This window comes from Crotalus tigris, unplaced genomic scaffold, assembly GCF_016545835.1.
Source record: "Crotalus tigris isolate CLP2741 ecotype Arizona unplaced genomic scaffold, ASM1654583v1 scf7180000018224.911827, whole genome shotgun sequence".
In the NCBI taxonomy this organism is placed as follows: Eukaryota; Metazoa; Chordata; class Lepidosauria; order Squamata; family Viperidae; genus Crotalus; species Crotalus tigris.
Genome location: NW_024096891.1, coordinates 437,280 through 462,539, shown reverse-complemented (window position 1 = coordinate 462,539; position 25,260 = coordinate 437,280). Strand labels below are relative to the sequence as shown.

The following is a 25,260-nucleotide window of genomic DNA, read 5'->3' as shown; positions in this document are numbered from 1 at the left end:
CACGTGTTTTACCATTTACAAATGTCTGGATAAGGTTATAGGTTTAAATGTACCGTTAAATGCAACATAATGGATTGCAGAACTTAATCTCTCTCTCTCTCTCTTCCGCTGGGTTGTAGCAGTGTTCCATACCTACTTAAAGGAACTGCATTGTCAGCAAGATCTAAGCTGGGCATGGATCCATGTTTTCCTTATTTTTAAAAGAGTCATTGACCTGACAAAGGCCTGTAGTGAAATGTGAAGAAAGAAACGAGACCTGACGTGGCTGTGTTTGCTGAAGCTCCTTTCACCGGAGAGAGAGAGAAAAAAAAAACAGGGCTATGCATCTGCCTGCAGTCATCAGAATACCGATTGTATATTTTATGAATGCTCAGCAATTGGTTTTAATTAGAAAGTGCACGAGAAGGAATAAACCAGCCAAGCTGGTCGTAGAAGGTAAGAGCACTCACACTGGGACAGTCAAATTTCCCTTGCCCTCTTCTCAACACTGATATATTTCTAGTCTTTTGGGGCGATAATGTGTTTGCACATAGGACTGCCTCTAAATCAGTGGTTCTCAACCTTTTTAATGCCGTGACCCCCAACCGTTCGTAAGTCGAGGACTACTCAAGTGGTGCAGCACCGTTTGCAGAATGGGACTTTTGGTGGGCTCAGCAGGGCAGAGACAGCCTGGACAATTCCTATTGGCTTTTGAAAGCCAATAGAATTAGACTCTATTCAAGAGAGTCTATTCTATTGGCTTTCAAAAGCCAATAGAATAAAAGGGAGTAGCACAGCTAAGGAAAAGGGGGAAAAAATGGCGGACTGCGTTGTTTGGCGACCCCCGTGAAATGGTCGTTCGACCCCAAATGGGGTCCTGACCCACAGGTTGAGAACCACTGCTCTAGATCTTGGCTATCGCTTTAAAAGGGATTGCAATTAATATGATTGCATTTGCCTTTTAGACACTCCAGAGTGGTCTCCAATTTAATTGGAGATTGTGAAAAAAAAAGAGAGGGTTCGGTGGCTCAGAGGTTAAAGATGCTGAGCTGGTCAGCTGCAAAACTGACAGTCCGGGTTTGAGACCTGAGGGCCGCACAAAGGAGTAAGTTCCCGTTCCTTGCCCCAGCTCCTGCTCACCTAGCAGTTGAAAAGCATACAAATGCGAGTAGATAAATAGGTATCACTTTGGTGGGAAGGCAATAGCATTCTGTACGCCTTTGGCTTATAGTCATGCTGGCCACATAACCATAGAAAATGTTTTCGGACAATGCTGGGTGAGTTTTTCCCCTGAATCAGAAATAAATGATGATTTTGGGCAAAACTATTATAAAATGCAGTCATGTGATCGTGGTACATTGCCAAGAGCTGTAGATGTATGAGCATGGAGGAGACCAGCTGTCATAATTTTGAATCTGGATCATAATTAGCCCTCCTGGTAGGTCCGTAGTAACTTTGAATGGTCACCAAGTGATCAGTTGTAAGTTGAGGACTATCTCTAGTGCAGGGGTGTCAAACTCGCAACATCACGTGACGTGTTGTGACGTACCTTGACTTTTTTTCCATTGCTGGTAATGGGGTGGGCGCATTTTGCATCGGCCCATGGGCCGGTAGTTTGACACCCCTGCTCTAGTGAATGAGAATTCAGCACTTAATGTGGCAGCTGGTTCCACTGGCCAGTAACTCTTATTGTCAGGAAACTTCCTCCTAATGTCTCACTTGCCATTCCTTTCTTATAAGTGTAACCTAAATCAGGCCTGACTAAAGGGCCACTTTGTTTATAATCCCAGATCTCATCCAATGTCATTTGCTCCAGAATCCGTTCAGCCATGATGGTTCTATGATTGCCAAGCCAAGCCATTCTGTCTATAGTAGGGGTCCCCAACCCCCAGTCTGTGGACCAGTACTGGGCCGCAGCATGCCAGCAACTGGTCCACACACACAAGGAAAGCCCCATCCGTGGGATGCAGGCAGCACACAAAACCACGTCCCCTCCTGGCCTCAGAAAAACCTCTCTTCATGTACCGTAAATGCCGGCGTACAAGGCGACCCGGCGTATAAGACGACCCCCGTCTTTATAGCCGGGCCGCATTCTTAGAATGTCGTCTTATACGCCGGAAACTACCAGTATTTCCGGCGTATAAGACGACTCGGCGTATAAGACGACCCCCGTCTTTGGCGCCGATTTCAGCGCTCGCGGAAGTCGCCTTATACGCCGGCATTTACGGTAACTGGTCCCTGGTGCCCAAAAGGTTGGGGACCTCTGGTCTATAGTATTTCATCTGAGATTATGAAAGACCAAAGTACAGTGTTTCAAGCACAATGTCCACAAGGAACACTTAGCTACAATAATGCTTTCTCTAACCTAGATAGATATATTTTAAGCATTTTCTGCCCACTCCTTTTAAACTAAGGAGATCAGAACTAACATGTAAAAAGGAGATGCTTTCCAGGCCTCATTCCTTACATCTGTTTTCATTCCTGTTAAAAGGGAAAAGCAATGTGAGCGTCTCATTTTCCATTTCTTTTCTTGTATGCATGTAATTGAGCAGGCCTAATTCTGAACCAAATTTTCAGGGAGGGATACTGACATAAAGCTCTTTACATTCCTCAACTCTGATCTGCTAATCTCCAATAAATCACCCCTGATTTTCTCAACCAACTCAATCCACACTGAAGATTTATGCCTGAAGGATTTATCCTTTCCCACCAGTCTTAATCCTGATTCAAAATATACATGTGAGTCTAATAGGGATAGAGAGCCTGGAAGAAAATTTGAATTTTCCGTTGAAAATATGCCCCCACTTTTATTTTCCAGTTGGGTTCTCAGGAATGGGCAATTATTTTATTGCACGACATTAGAATTGAATAGAATAGAGCTGGAAGGGACCTTGGAGGTCTTCTAGTCCAGCCTCTCGCTTAAGCAGGAGAACCTATACCATCTCAAATAAATGACTGTCTAGCCCAGTGGTTCTCAACCTTTTTAATGCCGCGACCCCCAACCGGTCGTAAGTCGAGGACTACCCAACCAGCCGAGGCGTAGCTGGCAAGTGGCAGAGACGGCGCAGGCCGACCACGGCCTTGGCTACCAGCTGGCCCAGCCCAAGGGAGGTAAGGCACTCGCCGGGCCCCACACGTGCCAGCAACCCTCCCTGCGCCTGCCGGCCTCCCACCTCCCAACCATGGCCCTCTTTTGCTTACATTTTTAGTAGTTGCTCAGCAGGGAGGAGTGGAAACTTCCAGACAGCTCACCTTCGCTGCAGACAACTTGCAGCACCGTTTGCAGAATGGGACTTTTGGCAGGCTCAGCAGGGCAGAGACAGCCTGGACAATTCCTATTGGCTCTTTTATGACTCGTAGACTTCAATTCCCAGAATTCCTGAGCCAGGAATTGAAGTCCACGAGTCATAAAAGAGCCAAGGTTGACTATCCCTGGTCTAGCCCAAGGGTCGGCAACCTTAAATACTCACTTGGACCCATTTCTCACAGAAAAGAAAACATTGGGAGCCATAAAACTCTTTTGATATCTAAAATAAAGATAACACTGCATATATCCTTTTTTACCTTTATACTATGTATAAAAAACTATAGTGTGTTGCATTTATGAAATCAATGAACTGCTACAAAAAAACACAATTTTTTATGCAGGAGAAAGAGGGAAAAAAACTTTCTCCTTCATCCCAACAGGTGAAAACAATTTTAGTAGCTTATCTACCATCTTTAAATACAGCATAATTATCTCCATACCTCATCTCTTAATTAAAAAAATCAAAATATTTCATTAAACGTTCTTTACTAAAAGTCCAGTAAAGACAACATATATTCATATTTTCTCTTTCCTCTCTCTTCCTCCCTCCTTTCCTCCATCCCTCCCCCCCTCTCTCTTTCTCTCTCTCTCTCTCTTTCCTCTCCCTCTCTCTCTCCCACTCCCTCCCTTGCTGCGTGTCCGCCACCAATTTAAGCCCTGCATGCAGGGAAAACCCGGCACTGGGGATTAATTGTTTACCTCTTCTGGGTGATGGGAGAGGAGCAGGCCAATCGCCTTCTCAGCAGCCGGGACTCCAGCGCGCCTTCCTGGCCAGTGGGGCCAACAGTAGCGCCATCTGGGGATCGCAGGGGCTGTGCTCCCTCGGGGCCGCAGCTTGCGGGAGGGCTGGCCCGCTCAGTGGAGGCTCCAGTGGGCCGCTCCCAGGGGTGGATCCTGGGGCTGCCCTGTGCGGCTCCCCGGCCATGTGCGCCTCGGACGGGGCCAGCCTGGGAAAGGGACTTCCTGGCCGTACTTCTCCCATGGAGAAGGGAAGCGAAGCGCAAGTGCCTCTCTCTGTCTCTGCAAATGGCGAAAGAGGATTGGAGTCACAGTAGAAGGCTGAAAGAGCCGCATGCGGCTCCAGAGCCGTAGGTTGCCGACCCGTGGTCTAGCCTCTTCTTAAAAATTTCCAGTGATGGAGTGCCCATGATTTCTGGAGGCAAGCTATTCCACTGGTTAATTGTCCTCACTGTCAGGAAGTTTCTCCTTAATTCCAGATTGCTTCTCTCTTTGTTCAGTTTCCAACCATTGTTTCTTGTCCTGCCCTCTGGTGCTTTGGAGAATAATATTTGAATACTGCTATCATGTTGCCCCTGTTTCTTCTTTTCTTTAGACTTGCCAAACCCAAGTCCTGCAGCTGTTCTTCGTATGTTTTAGTCTCCAGTCCTTTGATCATCTTAGTTAATGATGGTAGTGCATGGATAGGACATTTAAGGTAAGGTGAAGTCATTTTTTTTATATTGCTATTAATCTTTAACTGTGTTTTGCTACCAAATTTTCTGGAGCCAGCCAACTGACTTCTATTAAGAAAACAATTTCAGATTTCAGCTAAGGGTGCAGAGTTTTTAGTAAAGGTTCCAAGTGAAGTTCTGTGATATGATACACACATAGAGACATACACAAGGCAAGAGACATATACACACATACACACACACCAACACAAATTCTTTTGCTACCTGGAACAGAACCTCATAATAACCACACAGATACTCTTTGTTTTTAATCAACTTATTTTCCCCATCTGTTTAGCTTCTAAACCAGCTATCACACATCATTACTTTTTGTAAAAAAAATCAGGAAACAGACAAATGAATAACTAGAAAGTAGATATAAAAAAAACAACAGCAAAAACAATTAGAGTCCTTCAGCAATTTGGAAATTATTTGAGAAGTTTTGGAGTACACAGGAGTATGAACGTAGTATTTGTTACCAACTTTTTAAGAGTCCTGGTGGCGCAGTGGTTAGAATGCAGTATTGCAAGCAAATTCTGCCCACAGCCTGGAGTTCGATCCTGATGGGATTCAAGGCTGACTCAGCCTTCCATCCTTCCAAGGTCGGTAAAATGAGGACCCAGACTGTTATGGGAACATGCTGACTCTATAAACTGCTTAGAGAGGGTTGTAAAGCACTATGAAGTGGTATATAAGTCTAAGTGCTATTGCTAAAGCAGCCTTATTGGGATCATGTGGTCCTTAGTAATATCCAAAAGCACCTTTCTGGAATCACTGAGAGCACTGCCTATCTCTAACATTAACCCAGCCTATTCAGCAAGTAATGGTAAAGACAAACATGTCATAAAGGGAGATGTCAACTAGATCCTATAAGTGTACAAATTAGACTGAACTGAGTTCATGTTAGAACGCATAAGGGGGTAAACAGATGCTAAAATGCCTTTGGAATAGACCAACAAATTTCTAAAATGAGTGTGTGGGGGGATGGGGGAGAGCATCCAAAAGCAAAAATCATAAGATCTGTTCAAAGGAAGTATCTAAAAGCTGCTCCTTGTTTCAAAGGAAGTGGCGAAAAACACTGAGGGATGGGGGCTCCTAATTTTTGCATCTGCCATACATATGCATGTTTTCTTATTTTAAGTCCATATGCAAGTTTACGTAAGTCAGGGGTAGGCAACCTTGGCTCTTTTATGACTCGTGGACTTCAACTCCCAGAATTCCTGAGCCAGCCTGGCTCAGGAATTCTGGGAGTTGAAGTCCACAAGTTATAAAAGAGCCAAGGTTGCCTACCCCTGACCTATTATGGTCATAAGTCATGATTGTCATAAAGTGGGCCACCACATGACTGGACCTGATTTTATGGCTTTTTTTGGTGACTGATAAGCAAATGTGTTGGTCATAAAGCAAACGTGGCAGTCGTTTTACATTTTTTAATAGCTTTAAAGTGTTAAATTGTTCATAAAGGGCAATCTTTGATGACACTGGAAGTGAATGCCCGTTTCCAGCGAAAACATTGTAAATCGGGATCACGTGACCACGGGCTGATGCTAGTGGCTTTAAATTTGAGCTGGTTGCTGAATGACTGGGGGGGGGGCAGACATTGGAAGTGCGAAGCAGGTTCACAAGTCCCCCTTTTAGGGTGCATTGTAAGTTTGAATGGATGCTAAGTGACTAGTCATAAATCGAGAACTACTTGTAAACATGCATTCAAATTTGTAGAAAGAGGCCATGTTTAATTTTCTACCCTATAGAGCAGGGGCTCAAACTACCTCTTAGGCATCAGGGACCAGTGTGTGCGTGTGTGTGTGTGTGTGTGTGTGTGTTTGTGTGTGATTTTATGCACTGCCTAGATCCCATGCATGTGCAGATGAAGCTTTGCTCATTTGTATGGCCCAGTTCCTAATTTTGGGCTCCACTGCGGTTTTTAAGTCAACTGGAGGGCACTGGAGGCTAAAGCATATAAGGAACAGTTGCTGAAATTGGGTATGTTTAGTTTAATGAAGAGAAGGCCTAGGGGTGACATGATAGCAGTGTTCCAATATCTCAGGGGTTGCCACAAAGAAGAGGAAGTCAAGCTATTCTCCAAAGCACCTGAAGGCAGGACAAGAAGCAACGGATGGAAACTAATCAAGGAAAGAAGCAACCTGGAACTAAGGAGAAACTTCCTGACAGTTAGAACAATTAACCAGTAGAACAACCTGCCTCCAGAAGTGGTGAATGCTCCAACACTGGAAGTTTTTAAGAAGAGACTGGACAGCCATTTGTACGAAATGGTTTCCTTCCTGAGCAGGGGTTGGACTTGATGACCTCCAAGGTCCCTTCCAACAACATCATCATCATCATCATTATTATTACCTGTAATGAAACATTTACAGCATTGTGATCCCATAACACAAGAGGCAGAGACATTTTATCCTTGTGTTGGCATGGATAGGGATCAGCAGTGGCACCAGCAAATGCCACCTTGGTCTTCTTTTCTGCTGTCTCAAGGATGGGTGGGGAACACTTTAATTCATCCATTGGGGAAATGTCATTAGTTAGTGAATTATTTGGGGCCAGTCTGGCTTGCAAAGGAGGTCTAATGGAACTTGTTCTTTGTAGCAGCCAGCAGATTTTATCAGTATAAGTGGAGACTCCTTCTTCTTTTCCAGAAGAAACATCAGAGGAATTCCAAAGAAAGACCAAAAATTTTCAGGAAGGGCAGATATGCGCTTCCTGATTGCTCCATCACCAGGCCATGCCTGGCTTCCTGAGCATAGAAATAGATGAAGTTGTCTTCCTGTCACTCCCAGCCTGCACATGTGTGTTCCAGCTTTGATTCTTTAGGAGCAGATGGAAGTGGTTGGGCCAGACTGCTGTGTACTTTGCTTTGCTTTTGAACACAAATAGTGCTTGAACCATTCATTTAGTGACCGTTCAATGTTACAGTGGCACTGGAAAAAATGACTTATGACTTTTTCACACTTACGACCACTGCAGCATCCCCATGGTTATGTGAGTACAGTATACAGAGAAGAGCAACAAAGTTGATTAAGGGACTGGAAGCTAAAGCCTAAAACATATAAAGAATGGTTGCTGAAATCGGGTATGCCTAGTTTAATGAAAAGAAGGACTAGACATGATAGCATTCTTCCAATATCTAACGGATTGCCATAAAGAAGAGGGAGTCAAGCTATTCTCCAAAGTATCTGAAGGCAGGAGAAGGAGCAGTGGATGGAAACTAATCAAGGAGAGAAGCAACCTAGAACTAGGGAGAAATTTCCTGACAATCAGAACAATTAATCGGTGGAAGAACTTACCTCCAGAAGTTGTGAATGCTCCAACACTGGAGATTTTTAAGAAGAGACTGGACAGCCATTTGTCTGAAATGGTATAGGGTTTCCTGCCTGAGCAGGAAGTTGAACTAGAAGATCTTCCAACTCCATTATTCTGTTATTCTGTGATCAAAATTGGGATGCTTGGCAACTGACTCATATTTATGAACCACAGTTATCTTGCACCACTTTAAAAATTCAGATCTTTCTGCCCTAAAAGATGCCCCATCCTTTGGATTTTTCTTATTTATTAAACCTTTGGGAAGAGTTAAAATCCACAATTTAAAGCAAGCAATACCTGACTTCAGGTTTATATTGATTCCTAAGATTGACAAGCCCCTTAAAAACCAGTTTTTGAAATGGGAATCCAATGCCCTCTTCTTATTTTGTGCAATAAGAGCATTAAGCTTTATAAATGACATTTCTCTTTGGATAACTAAGTTACTAATCTGGGCCATAATTCAGTTTATGGCCTCATTTATTAGTGTGAGACAATGCCCTTCAGGCTATTCCCATCATCTAAACCAGTGTTTCTCAACCTTGACAATTTTAAGGCATGTGGACTTCAACTCCCAGAATTCCACAGCCAGCAATGCTGGCTGTGGAATTTTGGGAGTTGAAGTCCACATGCCTTAAAATTGTCAAGGTTGAGAAACACTGATCTAAACACTGGTTTTACACACACTGCCTCTTTCCTTTTGTCTTTGAAAGTGCTTCGTTAATATTACTTCCAAGTCACTTGGAAAATTAGTGTTGTCTTTAATACTGATACAGATTTGGCAAAATGTGAATAATTGGCAGCATTTTCCCATGACAGCAACCCCAGTTTGACACATATGCAGGGACTCTGATTCCTATAATTCCCAAGTGGAGATAGGTGGGCTATGTGATTGCTTGCATGTAGGTTTTGAAGACAGGCTGAGGACCATAGATTCACTTTTCTTGAGAACATGCTTTGAAATTCATATGCTTTTCATTTCAGGTATGTCCTGTTCTTCCTATCCTAGTTCAGCACCCATAATTGATAGGATTTGGTTTGGTTTAAGACAATGTTTCTCAATCTTGGCATCTTTAAGATGTGTAGACTTCAACTTCCAGAATTATGGCTGGCTGTGGAATTCTGAGAGTTGAAGTCCACACATCTTAAAGTTGTTAAGATTGAGGAACACTGTTCTAACAAATTTACAGTTTCCCAACTGAAATTGTGTTTGAACTCATTGGTATGTTGTGGAATTAGGAAGGTGTCATCATATTTGGTGACTGCCGGTTGATGTTCATGGGCATATTCTCTCAGTGTTCTGCCTCTTTGCCGTCCAATGTGATTTTTGCAATTATATGTTGTAAGACAACTCTTAATTTATCTCCATTGGTTGTTGGGTTTTCTGAGCATATTTTGAATAGATTTAGTTGGTTTAGGGGCTGCCCGTTATGTTCCAGAAATGGAACAAAATGGAACAACTCTCTCTCTCTCTCTCTCTCTCTCTCTCTCTTTCTCTCTCTCTCTCTCTCTCCCCCTCTCCCCCTCTCTCCCTCTGTATGTGTATATATATAATGGCTAACATGTGCATTAGCCAAATCTAATAAACTGCAAATGTGTGAAATGGGCTCTGTGAAATGGCAGCTCATTTGTTTCTGCGCAATCATTTTTTTAAAAAAAAGTCTCAGCAGTGATTTGACGTCACTGAAAAATATTGCGATGATGCATAGTGCTCTCCAGTGCAAATCTGTCAGGACAAGCACTCATGCGTCAGTAACTCAGATGAAATGCCTCCCTAAGAGAGGATAAAAATGAGAATAACATTAAGAAATCATTACTAACATTTAAACAGAAACGCAACACTCCATTGGGACTTTTGTTGGGTATTTCCTCCTTTGAGAGAGAGCTTTTTCCCTCTCTTCTTTTCCTCTTTTAAGTGGGCAGAATTTCAAAATGGGGATTGTCTTCTGAGGATTTTCTCCTGACAGCCCTTGGAATAAGATAGAGGTTCTTCAAGTGTGGTGTGGAGATCACCAGGAGTTCCTCAAGACTCTCTTGGAGGTTCACAAAGTCAAGTAAATATTTCAAACATTTCTCAGTTTTAATGTCAAATATCGTAATTATTGTTTGAGGGGACTTCAATTTTTAAGAATGCAAAGGAGTCCTGATGCCAAAATGTTTGAAAACCACTGTGATAAAGGATTGTCGTCTAACAGGAAGGACACAGGCCCATCCTATGCAGCCCCCTTTATGAGATTGGGTTCAAGGAACTCCCAGGAAATTTGGGACTTCAAAATGGGTTTTGTGGAAACCAAGATTCAAGTCAGATCTGTAAGTAGGTGTCAGACAGTTGAGATTGCAAGAAACAGTACCTGAAGTCCTCGCTTAACGACCAGTTGCTTAGCGACCACTCAGGTATGATGCATCTCCTCAGAGCTACTTGCTACCAGGTTTTGACACATTTATAGTATGATTGTTACATGGCTGAGGTTTTTGGCATTTTTTGGCAGTGTCTGGTATTTATTTCTGGCAGAAAGCGCCCATTGGTGAATATAGATTTGCTTTATGACTTTTCATTTAACAACTTGTCGCAAAAAAAGATCATTAAGCTGGGCACAATTACATGATGACCTGCTTTATGACTAGCGTGGCTTTCCACAGTATGGCTATACGCTGTTACTTTCCCGCCAAAGTGGTACCTATTAATTTACTTGCATTTGCATGCTTTTAAACTGCTAGGTGGGCAGGAGCTGGGGCAAAGAATGGGAATTCATCCTGTGGTGTGGCGCTCGGGTCTCAAACCCAGGCTATTAGCTTTCCAGCCAACAAACTCAGTGTCTTTAACGATTGGGCCATCATGTCCCTAACAAAGGTGGGATACAAATATATAAATAAATCTTGGGATTGTGCCATCTGATTCCTCGCTTCTGGTGGATTTGCATTTTAGAACACCTGTCACCCTTGTTTTCTTTCCTGGTCAAATTTCTCTTCCTTTTCTCTTAAATTACTTCCCTTTTCTGGAACAGCTGAGGTGTTTTGGGGTCAGATCTAGAAAACATTGAATCTGATTACCATATAAGAAGAACAGAAAACCCTTAGCGACTTCTGTCACAAGGTGCATAGATTCAGCAACGGCTACTTGGAGAAGCGTGTGCTAGTTGTTGCTGTTATTATTATTATTATTTTAAAGTTACTCCATTCTTTGATCATCGCTTGCTGGCAGGTTCAGAATGAGGCAGTTGTCGAAGGAAACGTTGCCAAGAAGGTATGGCTTGAGGTGCGTGCTGTGTGCAGCAACAATGCAGTTTAACAACATGCTGATGTAGGTGGAAAGGAAAAAGAGAAGAAACCGTCAGAAAATTGCCAGCAAACAGCTAAGAAAGGAAAACAGTTCCAGATTGAATAGCCTCTGGGAAAAAGAGAACAATGGCTGCTGCAATTATGATTAAGTGACTGATGATCCATCTCTCTACCCCCACCACCACATTTCTCGCCCCCACTGTTTTTTTACTGGAATATTTTCTGGTGCATAAGTTGAAAAAGCTTGGCATTGTCACTGTAAGGCATTATTCATACCATCGTTTGAAGTGAAAAGTGTGTTGAAGTGGCTTTTTTTTAAAAAACAACAACAACACTGCTATGTTTTCCCAGCGCTGCATCCAGCATTTCTCTTTTCATGATTCTCTCGATATATTCTGCTGTGAAAGGCAGGTTAAAAACAAGAATGCAACTTCTTACCATGAAAGTCCAACAGTCTGTTTAGTGACCGTTCAAAGTAACAACGGCATAACGGAAAAGAGTGACTATGATGCTTTTTCACAGTTACGACCTTTGCAGCATCCTCATGATCATGAGATCAAAATTCAGATGCTTGGCAACTGGTTCATATTTATGACAATTGCAGTGTCCCTGGGGATATGTGATCACCTTTTGCAACCAGATGATTAGCAACATTTCTTCCCAAGACCCAGGATAGGTAGTGCCCAACTGACGTACGGCAGCAAGAAGTGGCACTGGGTCTAAAATAATCCAATAAATAAAATACAGGTAGTCCTCGATTTACAACAGTTCATTTAGTGACCGTTTATGTTACAACGGCACTGAAAAAAGTGACTTGTGACATTTTTCACACTTATGACTATTGCAGCATCCCCCTGGTCATGTCATCCAAATCCGGACGCTTGGCAACGGAGTCATATTTATGACAGTTGCAGTGTCCCCGGGGATCACATGATCCCTTTTGCAACCTTCTGACAAGCAATGTCAACGAGGAAGGCAGATTCACTTAACAACCGTGTTACTAACTTAACAACTGCTGGGATTCAGTTAACAACAATGGCAAGAAAAGTCATAAAATGCAGCAAAATTCACTTTAACAAATGTTTCACTTAGCAACAAAAATTTGGGGCTTGTGGGCTACCTGTAATGTCAGGTTTAGAAACATAGGTAAGCCTAGTTCTATCTCATGCATTTTGAAGAGAGAATTTCACAAAATTACCCATTATTCAGATTGGTTTTTGTGCAGAGTACCTATAGTTTGGTTACTCATGATGATATTTTCCAAATATGGTGTTGAAGGAAAAATCTTCATCAGGATCCAATCCAAGCTGGAAATAAACAACATGGAGACTGCTTTAGAAAGAAGGTTGAAGTTTATTGAAGAGGAGAGCCAGATAGAAAGATGGCTCTGGAAAAAAAACCCTGACCACAGGTAGTAGGGAGTGGGTTTTTATACCTTCTTGAGCTTTTGTTTGGAGTTGTTCCTTTGACCTGAATCTGAATGTGCCCTTTTGGTATACTGATGGTGGTGGGTTAATCTTATTATGTCCCAAAGGTCGTATCCTGCTTCCCTGGGACTGTGGCTGATGACTGTTGGATATTTTTGGTGTGAGGGATTTTTGATTCTAGGGATCTTTCTAATCCCAGCTTCCTGACTCCAATCTTTCTGACAAGATTATCACATCAGCATTTCTGCAGATCTGGTTTCTGTCTGGGGCAGAGAGACTTGGGGAGGGGGTTAAATCCTTTGGGGAACTATATTCTCCCTTTGGGGAACTATATTCTGCCTTTTTAATATTTCCCAAAATATTTTTTTTCTCTGGATTCTTCCCACAATGGTTAGCAACTGAACTCCTACTGTAGAATTTGCTCTGACAATTGTCGCTCCCAACACATCTGAAGGATGGCATGCTGTGAACCAGAAGTTTATTTGAAAGGACATCTGGCCTAAATCTGATTTAAAGTTAAAGACACATAAGAAGGAAATGCCGGCAGTGATGTACATGTCTTCTTATTCCAGCTTTTTCCCCCTACAGTAAGATGTTCTGCAAGGATCAGGATCTTTAGTTCAATGTCCTCTGTTGATCTCTTTGTGTAATGACGCATTTCTCTTAACGCGTCACCTTTTCCTTTCCCCAGTTGCTGCTCTATTTCTGTGAACTGTCTGGCCCTGGTAAGTTTGAATGGGCTGTTTTTAATTCAAGAAAAGGTAACCTAAAGGCCAAAAGGATGTCTCAATCAGTCTGAAACGTAAGTGGAGCTCTTGTTGTTGTTAAGTATTTTGGCTTGAAACCTTTTGCTACCTTGATTCAGAATATCATTGATCTTTCCTTTATTTATATACGAGAAATCCCTCTCAGCACTTTTTAACACCCTTTTAATAGCCATTCTGCAAGGAAAGTTCAGAGAATCCTTATTCTTGAGAGTTCTGTCTTTCTGGCAAACAACCTGTTAAAAATACTTGCCCAAGCAGGGGGTGGAATTAGAAGACCTCCAAAGTTCCTTCCAACTCTGCTATTCTGTTATATTAAGTAAGAGGTAATCCCCTTTGAGCTCCAGAGAAGAAGCAGGATATAACTTGAAAATAAAAACAATAAAAATTAAATTGTGAATCAGTCGGGTCCTCCTATGGCAGTGATGGTGAACCTTTTAGAGACCGAGTGCCAAAACTGCAACCCAAAACCCACTTATTTATCGCAAAGTGCCAGGGCTGCATCAGTATTGTGGTGCCCTTAGGGAGGGCGTGGGAGCGTGGCCCACTAGGTGGGCGTGGCTGCAGTGGTCACGGCAGACTGGGTGAGCATGGCCGGGGCCAGGGTAGCGGGGGCAAGTCCCTCGCCATCTCCGGGGCATCCCTTGTGGCCAACACCCCTTGCTCGCTCACTTCTTGCCATTGCTTCCAAATACTACGTGCTCGCTACTCTGGCAAACTCTGCTGGGGCAACTGCGCGCGTGCCCACAGAGAGGGCTCTGAGTGCCGCCTCTGGCACGCATGCCATAGGTTCGCTACCACTGTCCTATGGAATAGGAAGGGGTGCAATGTAGATTAGCTTCCTTGTGGTGCATCCCAGGCAACGTGACTTTGTCACGGCTACATAGTTTCTACCCACTCCGGCTGCTGGATTTCACAAGGATCTCCCGGCATGAAGCAGCAGCATGGATATAAAACAACAGATCTTTTCAGATGCATTAATGCTGTGCAGGTAGTCCTTGACTTACAACAGTTCATTTAGTGACCGTTCAAAGTTACCACAGCACTGATAAAAGTGACTTATGGACGTTTTTCACACTTATGACTGTTGTTGCATCCCTGTGGTCACGTGATTTATATTCAGATACTTGACAACTGGTTCATATTTATAACAGTTGCAGTGTCCCAGAGTCATGTGATCACATTTTGGAACCCTCTGACAAACAAAGTCAATGGGGAAGCCAGATTCACTTAACACAGGGGTCTTCAAAATTGGCCCTTCTATGACTTGTGGACTTCAACTCCCAGAATTCCTCAGCCAGGCACGCAGGCTGAGGAATTCTGGGAGTTGAAGTCCACAAGTCATAAAAGGGCCCAGTTTGAAGACCCCTGACTTAACAACTGTGTTACTAACACAGTGATTCACTTAAAAAAATGTGGCAAGAAAAGTTGTAAAGTGGGGCAAAACTCAACAAATTTCCCATTTAGCAACATAAATGTTGGGCTCAATTGTGGTCGTAAGTCGAGGACCACCTGTCTTATGTTACACCATGTGAAATAAAATAAATAAATAAATGGATTAGGAAGAGGTCCTCCCTTGTCTCCAGAATAAAATTTCTTGAGCTAAAGAACCACGGTCAGGAAGTGGGACAGGTTTCTCTTTTTCCACAAGGAGAGTTACAACACGTTGATGTTTTCTGTTTCCAGGGGAAGCTAGCAATCAAGAAGATATGTCATTTATCTTGAAGCTTTTGTGCATAAAAAAAATATGCAGTGTAACGGGCCTTATTTTACAGTTTTTGAAAAAAGCCAGCTTGTAGATAAATATAGCCGGATAAGGACATCCTCTGATTTACTGGAAATTATGAATATTTCCTTTCCAATATTTAATAAAACCAACCACATTCTTTTAGCAGTTTCGTGGAAGAGGTTTTTCAATTGTTCAGCCTTCCCAAACATGAATACACTTCAGATGTGCACAACAAATTCCAAAATGTCTCAATCAGCATGACAGTTTCTGAGAATTCTGGGAACTACAGTTTATATAACAGAAAGAAGCCAAGATTTAATGCACCGAATCTTTTGATATTATCACCCTCTTGTATTTTTAGCACCTAATAACTCTAAGCTTTTACAATTTAAGGATTAATATTACGTTATAGCTTAGTCGTTTATGTGCAACTGAAAAATAGGCTGCTAAATTGTGACATTAACTTAGATTTTATTTATTTGTCACTATTTTATTCTAGAACTTTTAACTAGATACTTTCTGTGTATTTTTAATTGTACTGTAATAAATATTTTGAATTTGAATTTGAATTTGTGATTGAAGACTCGTGAGTCCTATAGAAAAGGGGGCTAAATATTAGTCAGAAAGAATGGTCTGTGGCCAGTTTAACAAGAAACATGATTTAAAGTTCTCTGTTATTCTCTGTATAATGTGCCAGATAGCACATCAAACTCAATTTCATGCTAGCAGTTCACAATATCTTCTAGACTACGGGCGTCCTACCATAACAACTTTTAAGATTTGTAGACCTCAATTCCCAGAATTTCCAAGTCAGCCAACATGAATTCTGGGAGCTGAAGTCCACAAATCTTAACGTTGCCAAAGTTGGACACCACTGGACTAGACTGAGTCACCCAATCATTGTTATGCCAAATTAACATTAATGTGGGCAGGCTTTATATCATTTTAGTGATGGTCGGATGCAGTGAAGACCCTATAAATCAGTGGTGGCGAACCTATGGCATGCGTGCCAGAGGCGGCACTCAGAGCCATCTCTGTGGGCATGTGCGCCATCACCCCAGCCCCGCCTCCCCCTGCAGCCCCCTCCTCACCAGCAGCCCTTCCAGAGGAGAGTCGCCCCTGGGTGCGGCTCGCACAGAGCAGCGTAGCCAAGGACATGGCAGCTGGGCAGCAGCGACAAGACTCCGCCCTCACACCCCGTCATGTGCAGATGATGCTGTGGGACACAAATGGAGGATGTAGCCGCCATGGCGCTACAAGGCTGCCTGGGTGATCTGCCGCGGTGGGCCGTGGAGGCAGTGGGTAGCCCTGCAAATGGGCAGGGCAGGGGCAGAGTGGAGGCGGGCGGGGCGGTTTTGGGGCATTTGGTCTCTAAAAGGTTCGCCATCACTGCTATAAATCGTTAGTGTGAAAATTACTTAAGGCTATTCTGCATTTAATGGTGTAGAGAAAAGGATAGGGGACCACCTTCAGCTTCTTAGAGAAAGAGCTGATACAAATGCAACTTAATGCACATCCATTTTAAGGTACTGTATGTGGATTTCAACTCACAAAATACCGGCTAGGGAATTCTAGAAGTTGAAAATCCACACATCTTAAAATTGCCAAGTTTGAAAAACACTGGTGTACATCATCCAGTTCTATGGGGTCTAATTTCAGGATTGTTAACAAAGAATATTGGCTTTGAAAGATATCTCCATTCTCCTATGAATTAGAAGTCAGTCAAGTTATGAGTTTCTACCCCTGCTCCATAAACAGAATTTCTAAAACAAATTGCCCTAACAAGAAAACATTTCTAGAGCGATCATTGTAAACTATCAAGAAAGGAATATCCATTTATTGTCCTCTTCCTTCTGTTCTGACTAGCCACAGATGGGAGAAGGCAATTTCACTGGCATAGATTTGGCAGGGTGGGTGTCGAATGAGTGTTACGTGTGGTGGCAAATGTAATTCAGTACTATGATGCTGTTTATCTTATGAGATGTGAAGGAATTTTAAAGTAGAGTGCACATCACGTTGTTTCTTTTTCTCATGCTCTAACTTTGCTTTTGTTATTAATTCTAGCATGTTCACACAAGCACAACAACCAGAATTTTAAGATTTTCCTTTGTAAAAATATAATCTTGGTCATGCTTACAGTAGTTGCTTTTGTTTTCCAAAAGTAAAGTTGGTTAGGGTGTGGTGAAATATATCCACTTCATTCTCTATTAGAAATAAGGCAAGTTTTATTAACATCCTGGATTATGGTAACCACACTTCTAAGAAGTTATAACTCTGGATATTTTCTAACTTTTATTAAAATAAGCAAGCTATACATCTCTTCCTTTTAGTACTTATCATGCTTGTATTACAAATGTAATGTACTAATATTACATATATAGACCTCATGCTGTGATTGAAGATTTACCACCCACCTTGCAACACAAATTCTGACAGCAATATGCAACAATCAATAACTTAACAAGAATCTAAACCAGGGGCCTTCATACTTGGCCTGTTTATGACTTGTGGACTTCAACTCCCAGAATTCCTCAGCCAGGTATGCTGGCTGAGGAATTCTGGGAGTTGAAGTCCACAAGTCATAAACAGGCCAAGTATGAAGACCCCTGATCTAAACTGTGGCTATAACCTACTGTTTTAGCCTCCAAATTGAATTTTTATGACTCCAAAAGTAAGAGAGAAGGACTCCCTTATTTCCAATACTGAACTGACCTCTCAGTTTTAAATGTATTTATTTGGAGGCCCACGTAAATGTTACAACCTCCAAGGAAGGCCCACCAAAGAAACATGTTTCAGTGGTGATGTTTTGATGGATATATTGCCAAGCATGTGAAGTTTGATCACATGACTGTGGTTGTGTGTCTGTGGGTGTGAAAAACCATCCAATCTGAGTTATATATAGCCCCAGGATAGGTTTGTGTAACTTTGAATAGTCACTAAGTGACTGTTTGTAAGTCAAGGATTACCTGTATCCAAATGTTATTTTGGGTTTTGATTTATCACTCTTAGAACATGAAGTAAAAGAGTTGGAAGGAACCTTGGAGGTCGTCTAGTCCAACCCACTGCTCAAGTAGGAAACCCTTTCATTCAAATCGTTATCCAATCTCTTCTTAAAAACTTCCAGTGTTGGAGCATTCACAGCTTCTGGAGGGAGGTTGTTCCACTGATCAATTGTTCTAATTGTCAGCATATTTCTCCTTAGTTCTAGGTGGGTCCTCTCCCTGATTAGTTTCCATCTGTTGTTTCTTGTCTTGCCTTCAGATGCTTTGGAAAATAGGTTTTCTCTTCTCAACCATGTCAGTTCGGCTTTGAAAGGGACAATTTGAATGGAAAAGTTTATGCCAGATGTTGACATTGCAAGAAGGGAGGCAGGAGAGAAAGGGAGAAAGAGAGAGAGAGAGACATCTTGGATGTATTAAAGTCATACACAGTGTGAGTTGGTTTAGCCTTGCCAGCTCAGATTATTTTTAATTGGGAAGGGAAAGCAGTCTCCAGTTCACCAGTTTGCTATTTCTTGTTCCCAAGACTTTGTAAATATGTCACAAACAAGCACGCAGAATATCGTTGTTCCTTGACATTTTTCTTGCTGTCTGTTGACATTTTCAGAAAGACACGAAAGGCCTAAAAAAAGAAAGCTCTCATCTTTCTCCCTCCATCATTCTCCCTCTAGTCACCATATGTTTTCGATTTTAGCCTGACAGGGGTGTGTAACAGCAAGCTTTGTTAGACAAAGTTCATTTTCCCCTCCATCCTGCCAGACCTGGAATTCCTTTTACTTCTTTCAGACATCAGATATATAAAATCATGCTCCATGGGAGAAGATGAGTTCCATGGAAAAGATATGCTTGTTTTATTATTTATGTATTATTAGCCTAATTTTAAGATGATTATTTACAGATATACAGAATCCAAAGCAGTTACATAACAAGAGACCATGTGAAGAAATCCAAGCAACATCATTATAATGTTTATTTGAAATTCAGGAAGGAAGGAAGGAAGGAAAGAAGGAAGGAAGGAAGGAAGGAAGGAAGGAAGGAAGGAAGGAAGGAAGGAAGGAAGGAAGGAAGGAAGGAAGGAGGGACAAAAGATCACAAAACATCACCATAAAATTCAAAACAGAAAGTATTTATTGATCTTTCTTGATCTATCCTGGCCTGAAGATTTAGCAAAGCCGTTAATCCTCCAGAATCAAAATTAGCAGAATTATTTGCAGCGGTATCCATAGGTGAAACCTTCACCTCAGATTAATCCAGCATTTAAGATGCACTGCATTCTTCACTGACAGTCAAGATTTAAAAGTAGAACATTGTAACACGAAGCTGAGTTTCCAGGAAAGGAGGTTTAATTTGACAATAAAGACCCTCTGGATACTGTAGCACTTGGCTGCTCCAGAGATTTTCACGCTGGAAGTTTCCAGTTCCACTAAATATCCTCAATGTTATTCTTGCAGGATCCATTGGGACCAAAGGTTTTACCTGCTGAGGACCGACCCAGATTGGATCCTGCAACATTATCCTGGGACATGTATATTCGCCTTCATTAGTTTTATTTTTATCTGATTTAGGAACATCAGCCTTCTTCTGAAAGATCTTTCCTCCCAAGGCTTCAATTCATGCACCTTGGTGCTTCCCGGGTCCTGCTAATGTTTGGCTAAAGACACAACAGAGGTGACTTTTTCATGGGTTGAGCAGTCAAGACTACACTTTGGGGTGCAGAGTCAAGGGCAGTGCAGTGTGAGTCTGTATCACACCTGGCACTTTTAAGGGTTCCGATTTTAAAGATGTACTTACCTGCTATCTTGGGAGAAAGAATTTAGGATTGATAGACATCACATGGTGAATTGATAAAATCTTCCTTCCTTCCTGGTGAACATGGTAAAGTTGGGGATGGAAAACACCTTATTGTCACTGACCTGTATTTCCTTCCCACTCACTTGCTAGAGTCAGCTCTACTGCAAGCTGGGCATGGCAGCTGCCTCGGGTGACAGAAATCTGAAGGGGGCAGCAAGTCATTGGAGTAGACAGGAAAAAACATTCAGTTTGTCCTGCATCCTAAAATCTATCCTTCCTCCTGCCTTCCATTGCACGAGCCAGAAAGAGGGCTGTGAAAATATCTAGAGATCCTTCACATCCTGGACATAAAACTGTTTCCACTTCTTCCCTCAAGATGATGCTACAGGGCACTGCACGCCAAAGCAACTAAACACAAGGACAGTTTTTCCCCACATGCTATTACTCTGCTAAACAACTAATTCCCACAACACTGTCAAACTACCTAGTAGGGCTGTATTACTGTTATCCTTCTTGTCTTCTTTATTACCTGTTTCTTATCTTCTTATAATTATAACTTTGTTTCTTGTATTGTTTTATTTAGTATCCTAGTATGATTTACCTTGATTGCTTATTTAGTATCCTATGACTATCCTATGAGTGTTGTATCTTATAATTTATGATGAATGTATTTGATGATTATATAATCATGATTTATCACTTGTTACTTTTATGTACACTGAGAGCTTATGCACCAGAGACAAATTCTTTGTGTGTCCAATCACACTTGGCCAATAAAGAATTCTATTCTGTTCTGTTCTGTTCTAGTCTAGTCTAGTGTAGTCTAGTCTAGTCTATTTCTGTTCTGTCCTATCCTATCCTATCCTATCCTATCCTATCCTATCCTATCCCATCCCATCCCATCCCATCCCATCCCATCCCATCCCATCCCATCCCATCCCATCCTATCCTTCCAGCTCACTTCTAGAAAGAGAAGCACCGTAGAGAGTAAAAGCTTCAGATCAACCCTGTTATCTACTTGTACTTTTGTACTTGTATTTTTACTCTTAACAACAATTAATATGTGGTACTTTCCACCACAAATTTATACACAATTAGAAACTTAGGAAAATCACTTGTTTGCTAGACCTAGCTACTTGTAATCATTTTTTCACATGGTCTCCTCAGGCCCTTGACCAATAGCTTTATATGTAGTTTTAAGTTTTATATGTTGTTTTAACTTTTGATTTGGAGTTGCCCAGAGTTGGTTGCATGATAGGCAACTCCAGATAGTCCTTGACTTATGACCGCGACCGAGCACAAAATTTCTGTTGCTAAGTGAAACAGTTGTTAAGTGAGTTTTGCCCCATTTGACGACCTTTCTTGCCACAGTCGTTAAGTGAGTCACTGCAGTTGTCAAGTTAGTAACATAGTTGTTAAGTGAATCTAGCTTCCTCATTGACTTTGCTTGTCAGAAGGTTGCAAAAGATGATCACATGATCCCGGAAAACAGTAATCAACATAAATATGAACCAGTTGCCAAATGTCCAAATTTTGATCATGTGACCATGGGGATGCTGCAATGGTCATAAGTCACTTTTTTCAAATGCCATTGTAACTTCGAAAGATCACTAAACGAACAGTTGAAAGTATATAATTTTTTTACCTGTCTGTAAATGTTTTAAATAAACAAATTGCTATTATTTGAGACATCAGCTTTAAAGTGTATTGAAATTAACAAGCAGCCTCTATCACCATGAGAACTCTAAACAAACTTTTAAAAAATATATTGCCTTCAGTTGACTCCTGGTGATTACATAGACAAGTCCATGCAATTTTCTTGGCAATTTTTTTTTTATTTGTCAGTAGTTTGACACAGCTCATTCTTAGGGCCAAGAGAGAGAGATTGGCCCGAGGTCATCTAACTAGCTTTGTGCCTAAGCCAGGACCGTAACTCACAATCTCCTGATTTCTGGCCTTTAACCACTACTCCAAATTACTTTCTCTTGGCAGCATTCAATTACAACAACAACAACAACAACAACAACTGTATTGTCACTTTGAATGTACACCAATCCACATACATCAAAATGAAATTTCGTTGCATACAGCTCTCAAAGGGTCAGCACCTCCAATATACACTCCTTGTCCGTGGCCAGCTCAAGTTTCAGATCGTCCATTTTAGTCCCTAGAGCATGGGTAGGCCACCTGGGCTCTTTTATGACTCATGGACTTCAACTCCCAGAATTCCTGAGTCAGTTATGCTGACTCAGGAATTCTGGGAGTTGAAGTCCATGAGTCATAAAAGAGCCGAGGTGGCCTACCCCTGCTCTAGGGAGCGAACGATGGCAAACAGGACAGATGGAAATGGAGCTCCATGTGGATTAGCCCTCAAATTACATAATAAATACATTTTAAAAGCACAACAAAAACAGCCAATATGAGCTGTAGCAACATTAGCAACCCGGTTGGGGAATTATAACCATAAATACGAGGCATTTATAATACAGGTAGTCCCTGACTTCTAACCATTCATTTAGTGACAATGGCACCGAAAAGAGTGACTTATGACCATTTTTCATACTTATGACCCTTGCAGCATCCCCGTGGTCACATGATCAAAATTTGGCAACTGACTCATGTGATCACTTCACGTGACCTTCTGACATGCAAAGCCAATAGGGAAGTCAGATTCATTTAACAACTATGTTACAAGCGTAACTGCAGTGATTCACTTAATGACTGTGGCAAAAAAGGTTGTCAAATGGGTCAAAACTCACTTCACAACTGTCTCGCTTAGCAACAGAAATTTTGGGGTCAATTGTGGTCGTAAGTAGAGGACTACCTGTACTAAAAATGAAATCATTAATCCATCGTTTTCAGGAATGGTAAAGGACATTATTGCTACTGTGATGGTAAATCTTGAATTCCAATCCAACTATTTTTATTTTTTAACATATATTTAGGGTTGCCCTTCTTTTCTGATTAAATATCTTGGTCAAGCTTTGGTCTCCTTGTACATTTGAAGGAGATATGTGGTACATCTATTTCTTCTTTTCTCCCTTTAAAATGAATTAGGCCACCTACACTCAGCTGAGTTCCATATTCTTAAAAGTAAGTTCATTTCTAGGGTTTTCAAGTGGGATGAATGTGCCAGTACATGATACTTGGATTTTAATGCAGTATGTGTTATTTTAGTATTTTATGTTTGAACTGGGTATCTGTTTTATTTTCTTGGTTTTTATTGGAATGTTAGTTTTAGGAGAGTAAGCCCATGCCCTCAGGATGGGTTTCATTAAGGATTCCGATAAATAATAAAATAAATCAGACACATACGGTTAGGTCTGCTGGAACTGGTCCAAGGCAAATTGCTTGCTTCAAAAGTAATTATATTTTCTTTACGATATTTTTCCTTGGAACGTGAAACTTAAACCTTAATCTCTCTCAGCCAGGCCAAAATAACCACAGCCCAAGTTCCATGACATGTCCCAAGATGATTTTTTTTTATCGTAAAAGCAACCAAGCGTGTACAGTCCGACATAGGAGAAATCCTGGATTTCGTCTTTTGCTATGCCCAAAAAATAAAAGACTTTGCACATTTCAGGTTAGAACAGGGGAAAGGATGGCTTAGTGCTTTTAACAAAGAACGAAAATTCATCTTTGCAGATAAATATGTCCATAAGGTGCACCTCTTACAATTTGTCCTGCCAACCATCAATGCAAGGAGAATATGTGGATTATGCTCCAGAAGCAATTTGAAGGTCAGACGTGAAGGAGTACTGAACAGGTCTGTAAACTTTTGAACTCTGCTATTATCAAGGCAGGATATGTGGGCATTCACAGATGGTGGCTCAGAGCCTTGTGCGAACTGAATTGAGCTTTACTTGCTGATCAATCCAGGGTATCACCTAGAGGTTGACACCTTTCCACATCCTGCCTCCTTCCTGCTATGATAATGAAGCAAGAAAACCAAAAATGACATGTGGCAGTTCTTCCAAGCTGGGTTCTTTATTGTTTCACACATATAGACAAAATCTTGCCAAACTAAGCACTCTGCTATCTCCATCTTGAATATACTTTGAGAACTATTAGGCAAGGGCTGTCTTCACCCTCTTTTTCTCACACATGATATGTGGGCTGAGTTGTCTCTTATTCCTCTGAAATGCACTCCCTCCCTTCAGGGAAACCACCTCCTCGTTACATTCCATCATGGTAATTAATGCCAACTCTACAACGAACCTGGCTGCATCCATCTTTGTCGTTCTAGGTTGCCACAAGAGGGGGAGGGGGAATGAGGTATCTTTGCTAGTCTAAACATGAATGGATCCCCTGGGAACCAAGGTCATTCCCACACCGTAATGGAGAAAGAGGGATGTCCTGCCAGAAAGCCCGGCAAGTCCTTCTATTGGAGAATGTCATTTATGGCTGAATAGGAGGGTGGGAACTGTTGCATTGAATTACTCTGAAACTTTGGTGGGGATTTTAGACTTGGTTTCACTTTTGACCGTGCCGACATCATGTATCCAATAAATATGTTCTTTGAAGGAACCTCATGCCTAAGAGTTCTGATTTATTTGGTTCCATCAGTTGGAACCATGACAATTAAATTATGTCTTTGCAGTAGGAAAAAGCTGGAACCCAGGTTAACGAAATGCACTCAAGTGAAAGCTCATTGCACTTCCCACTAGATCTATACCCCCATCCAGAAACTGCCATATAATAAAAGTGGACAGCTAAAGTCCAGGGGATCTATAAGGACCCCTTTTTAAGTAGGGAAACATAGGGACCCCTGTAATATGACCCCTACAATAGGTTAAGGTGGTTAGTATGGGAGAAACCAACTAACCAAACCCAAACTGCTGCCCATCACTAAAGAGAAATTAAAAGTTTAAAAATCCTGACCGGTTGATACACCCTCCCCACCGCAGTCCTAAGATAATCTTAGAATTTGTCCCACAAATTTGCAGAGACTTGTTTTTTTCACTATCCTCACCTACTTCCTACAGACAATATAGCAAAAGCTATCTGGGCATGTGAGAATATCCTTGAGGGACAGGAGAAGGAAGAGGTGCAGCCCGGGCAACTGTTAGATAAGAGACATCTCAGCCCACAGAAGGAATGGTTGTGGAGAAAACACATTCAGATTTGCAAGATTCTTGTAGGAGATGACCAGGTTGAACCCGACTAATGCGTCATTAGTCTCGAGTTTCTTCACACACACAAGAGATCTAAGTCCATGAGTT

The 25,260-nt window shown here is 41.7% G+C and overlaps 1 long non-coding RNA gene across 1 annotated transcript; it reads left to right on the top strand.

Moving 5' to 3' along the window:
* Positions 1–268: 268 nt before the first annotated feature.
* On the top strand, positions 269–20,644 carry LOC120310551. Its single transcript, XR_005557391.1, has 4 exons — positions 269–435; positions 4,620–4,721; positions 13,447–13,557; positions 19,699–20,644. It is a non-coding gene; the product is annotated as an uncharacterized LOC120310551 (long non-coding RNA).
* Positions 20,645–25,260: the final 4,616 nt, after the last annotated feature.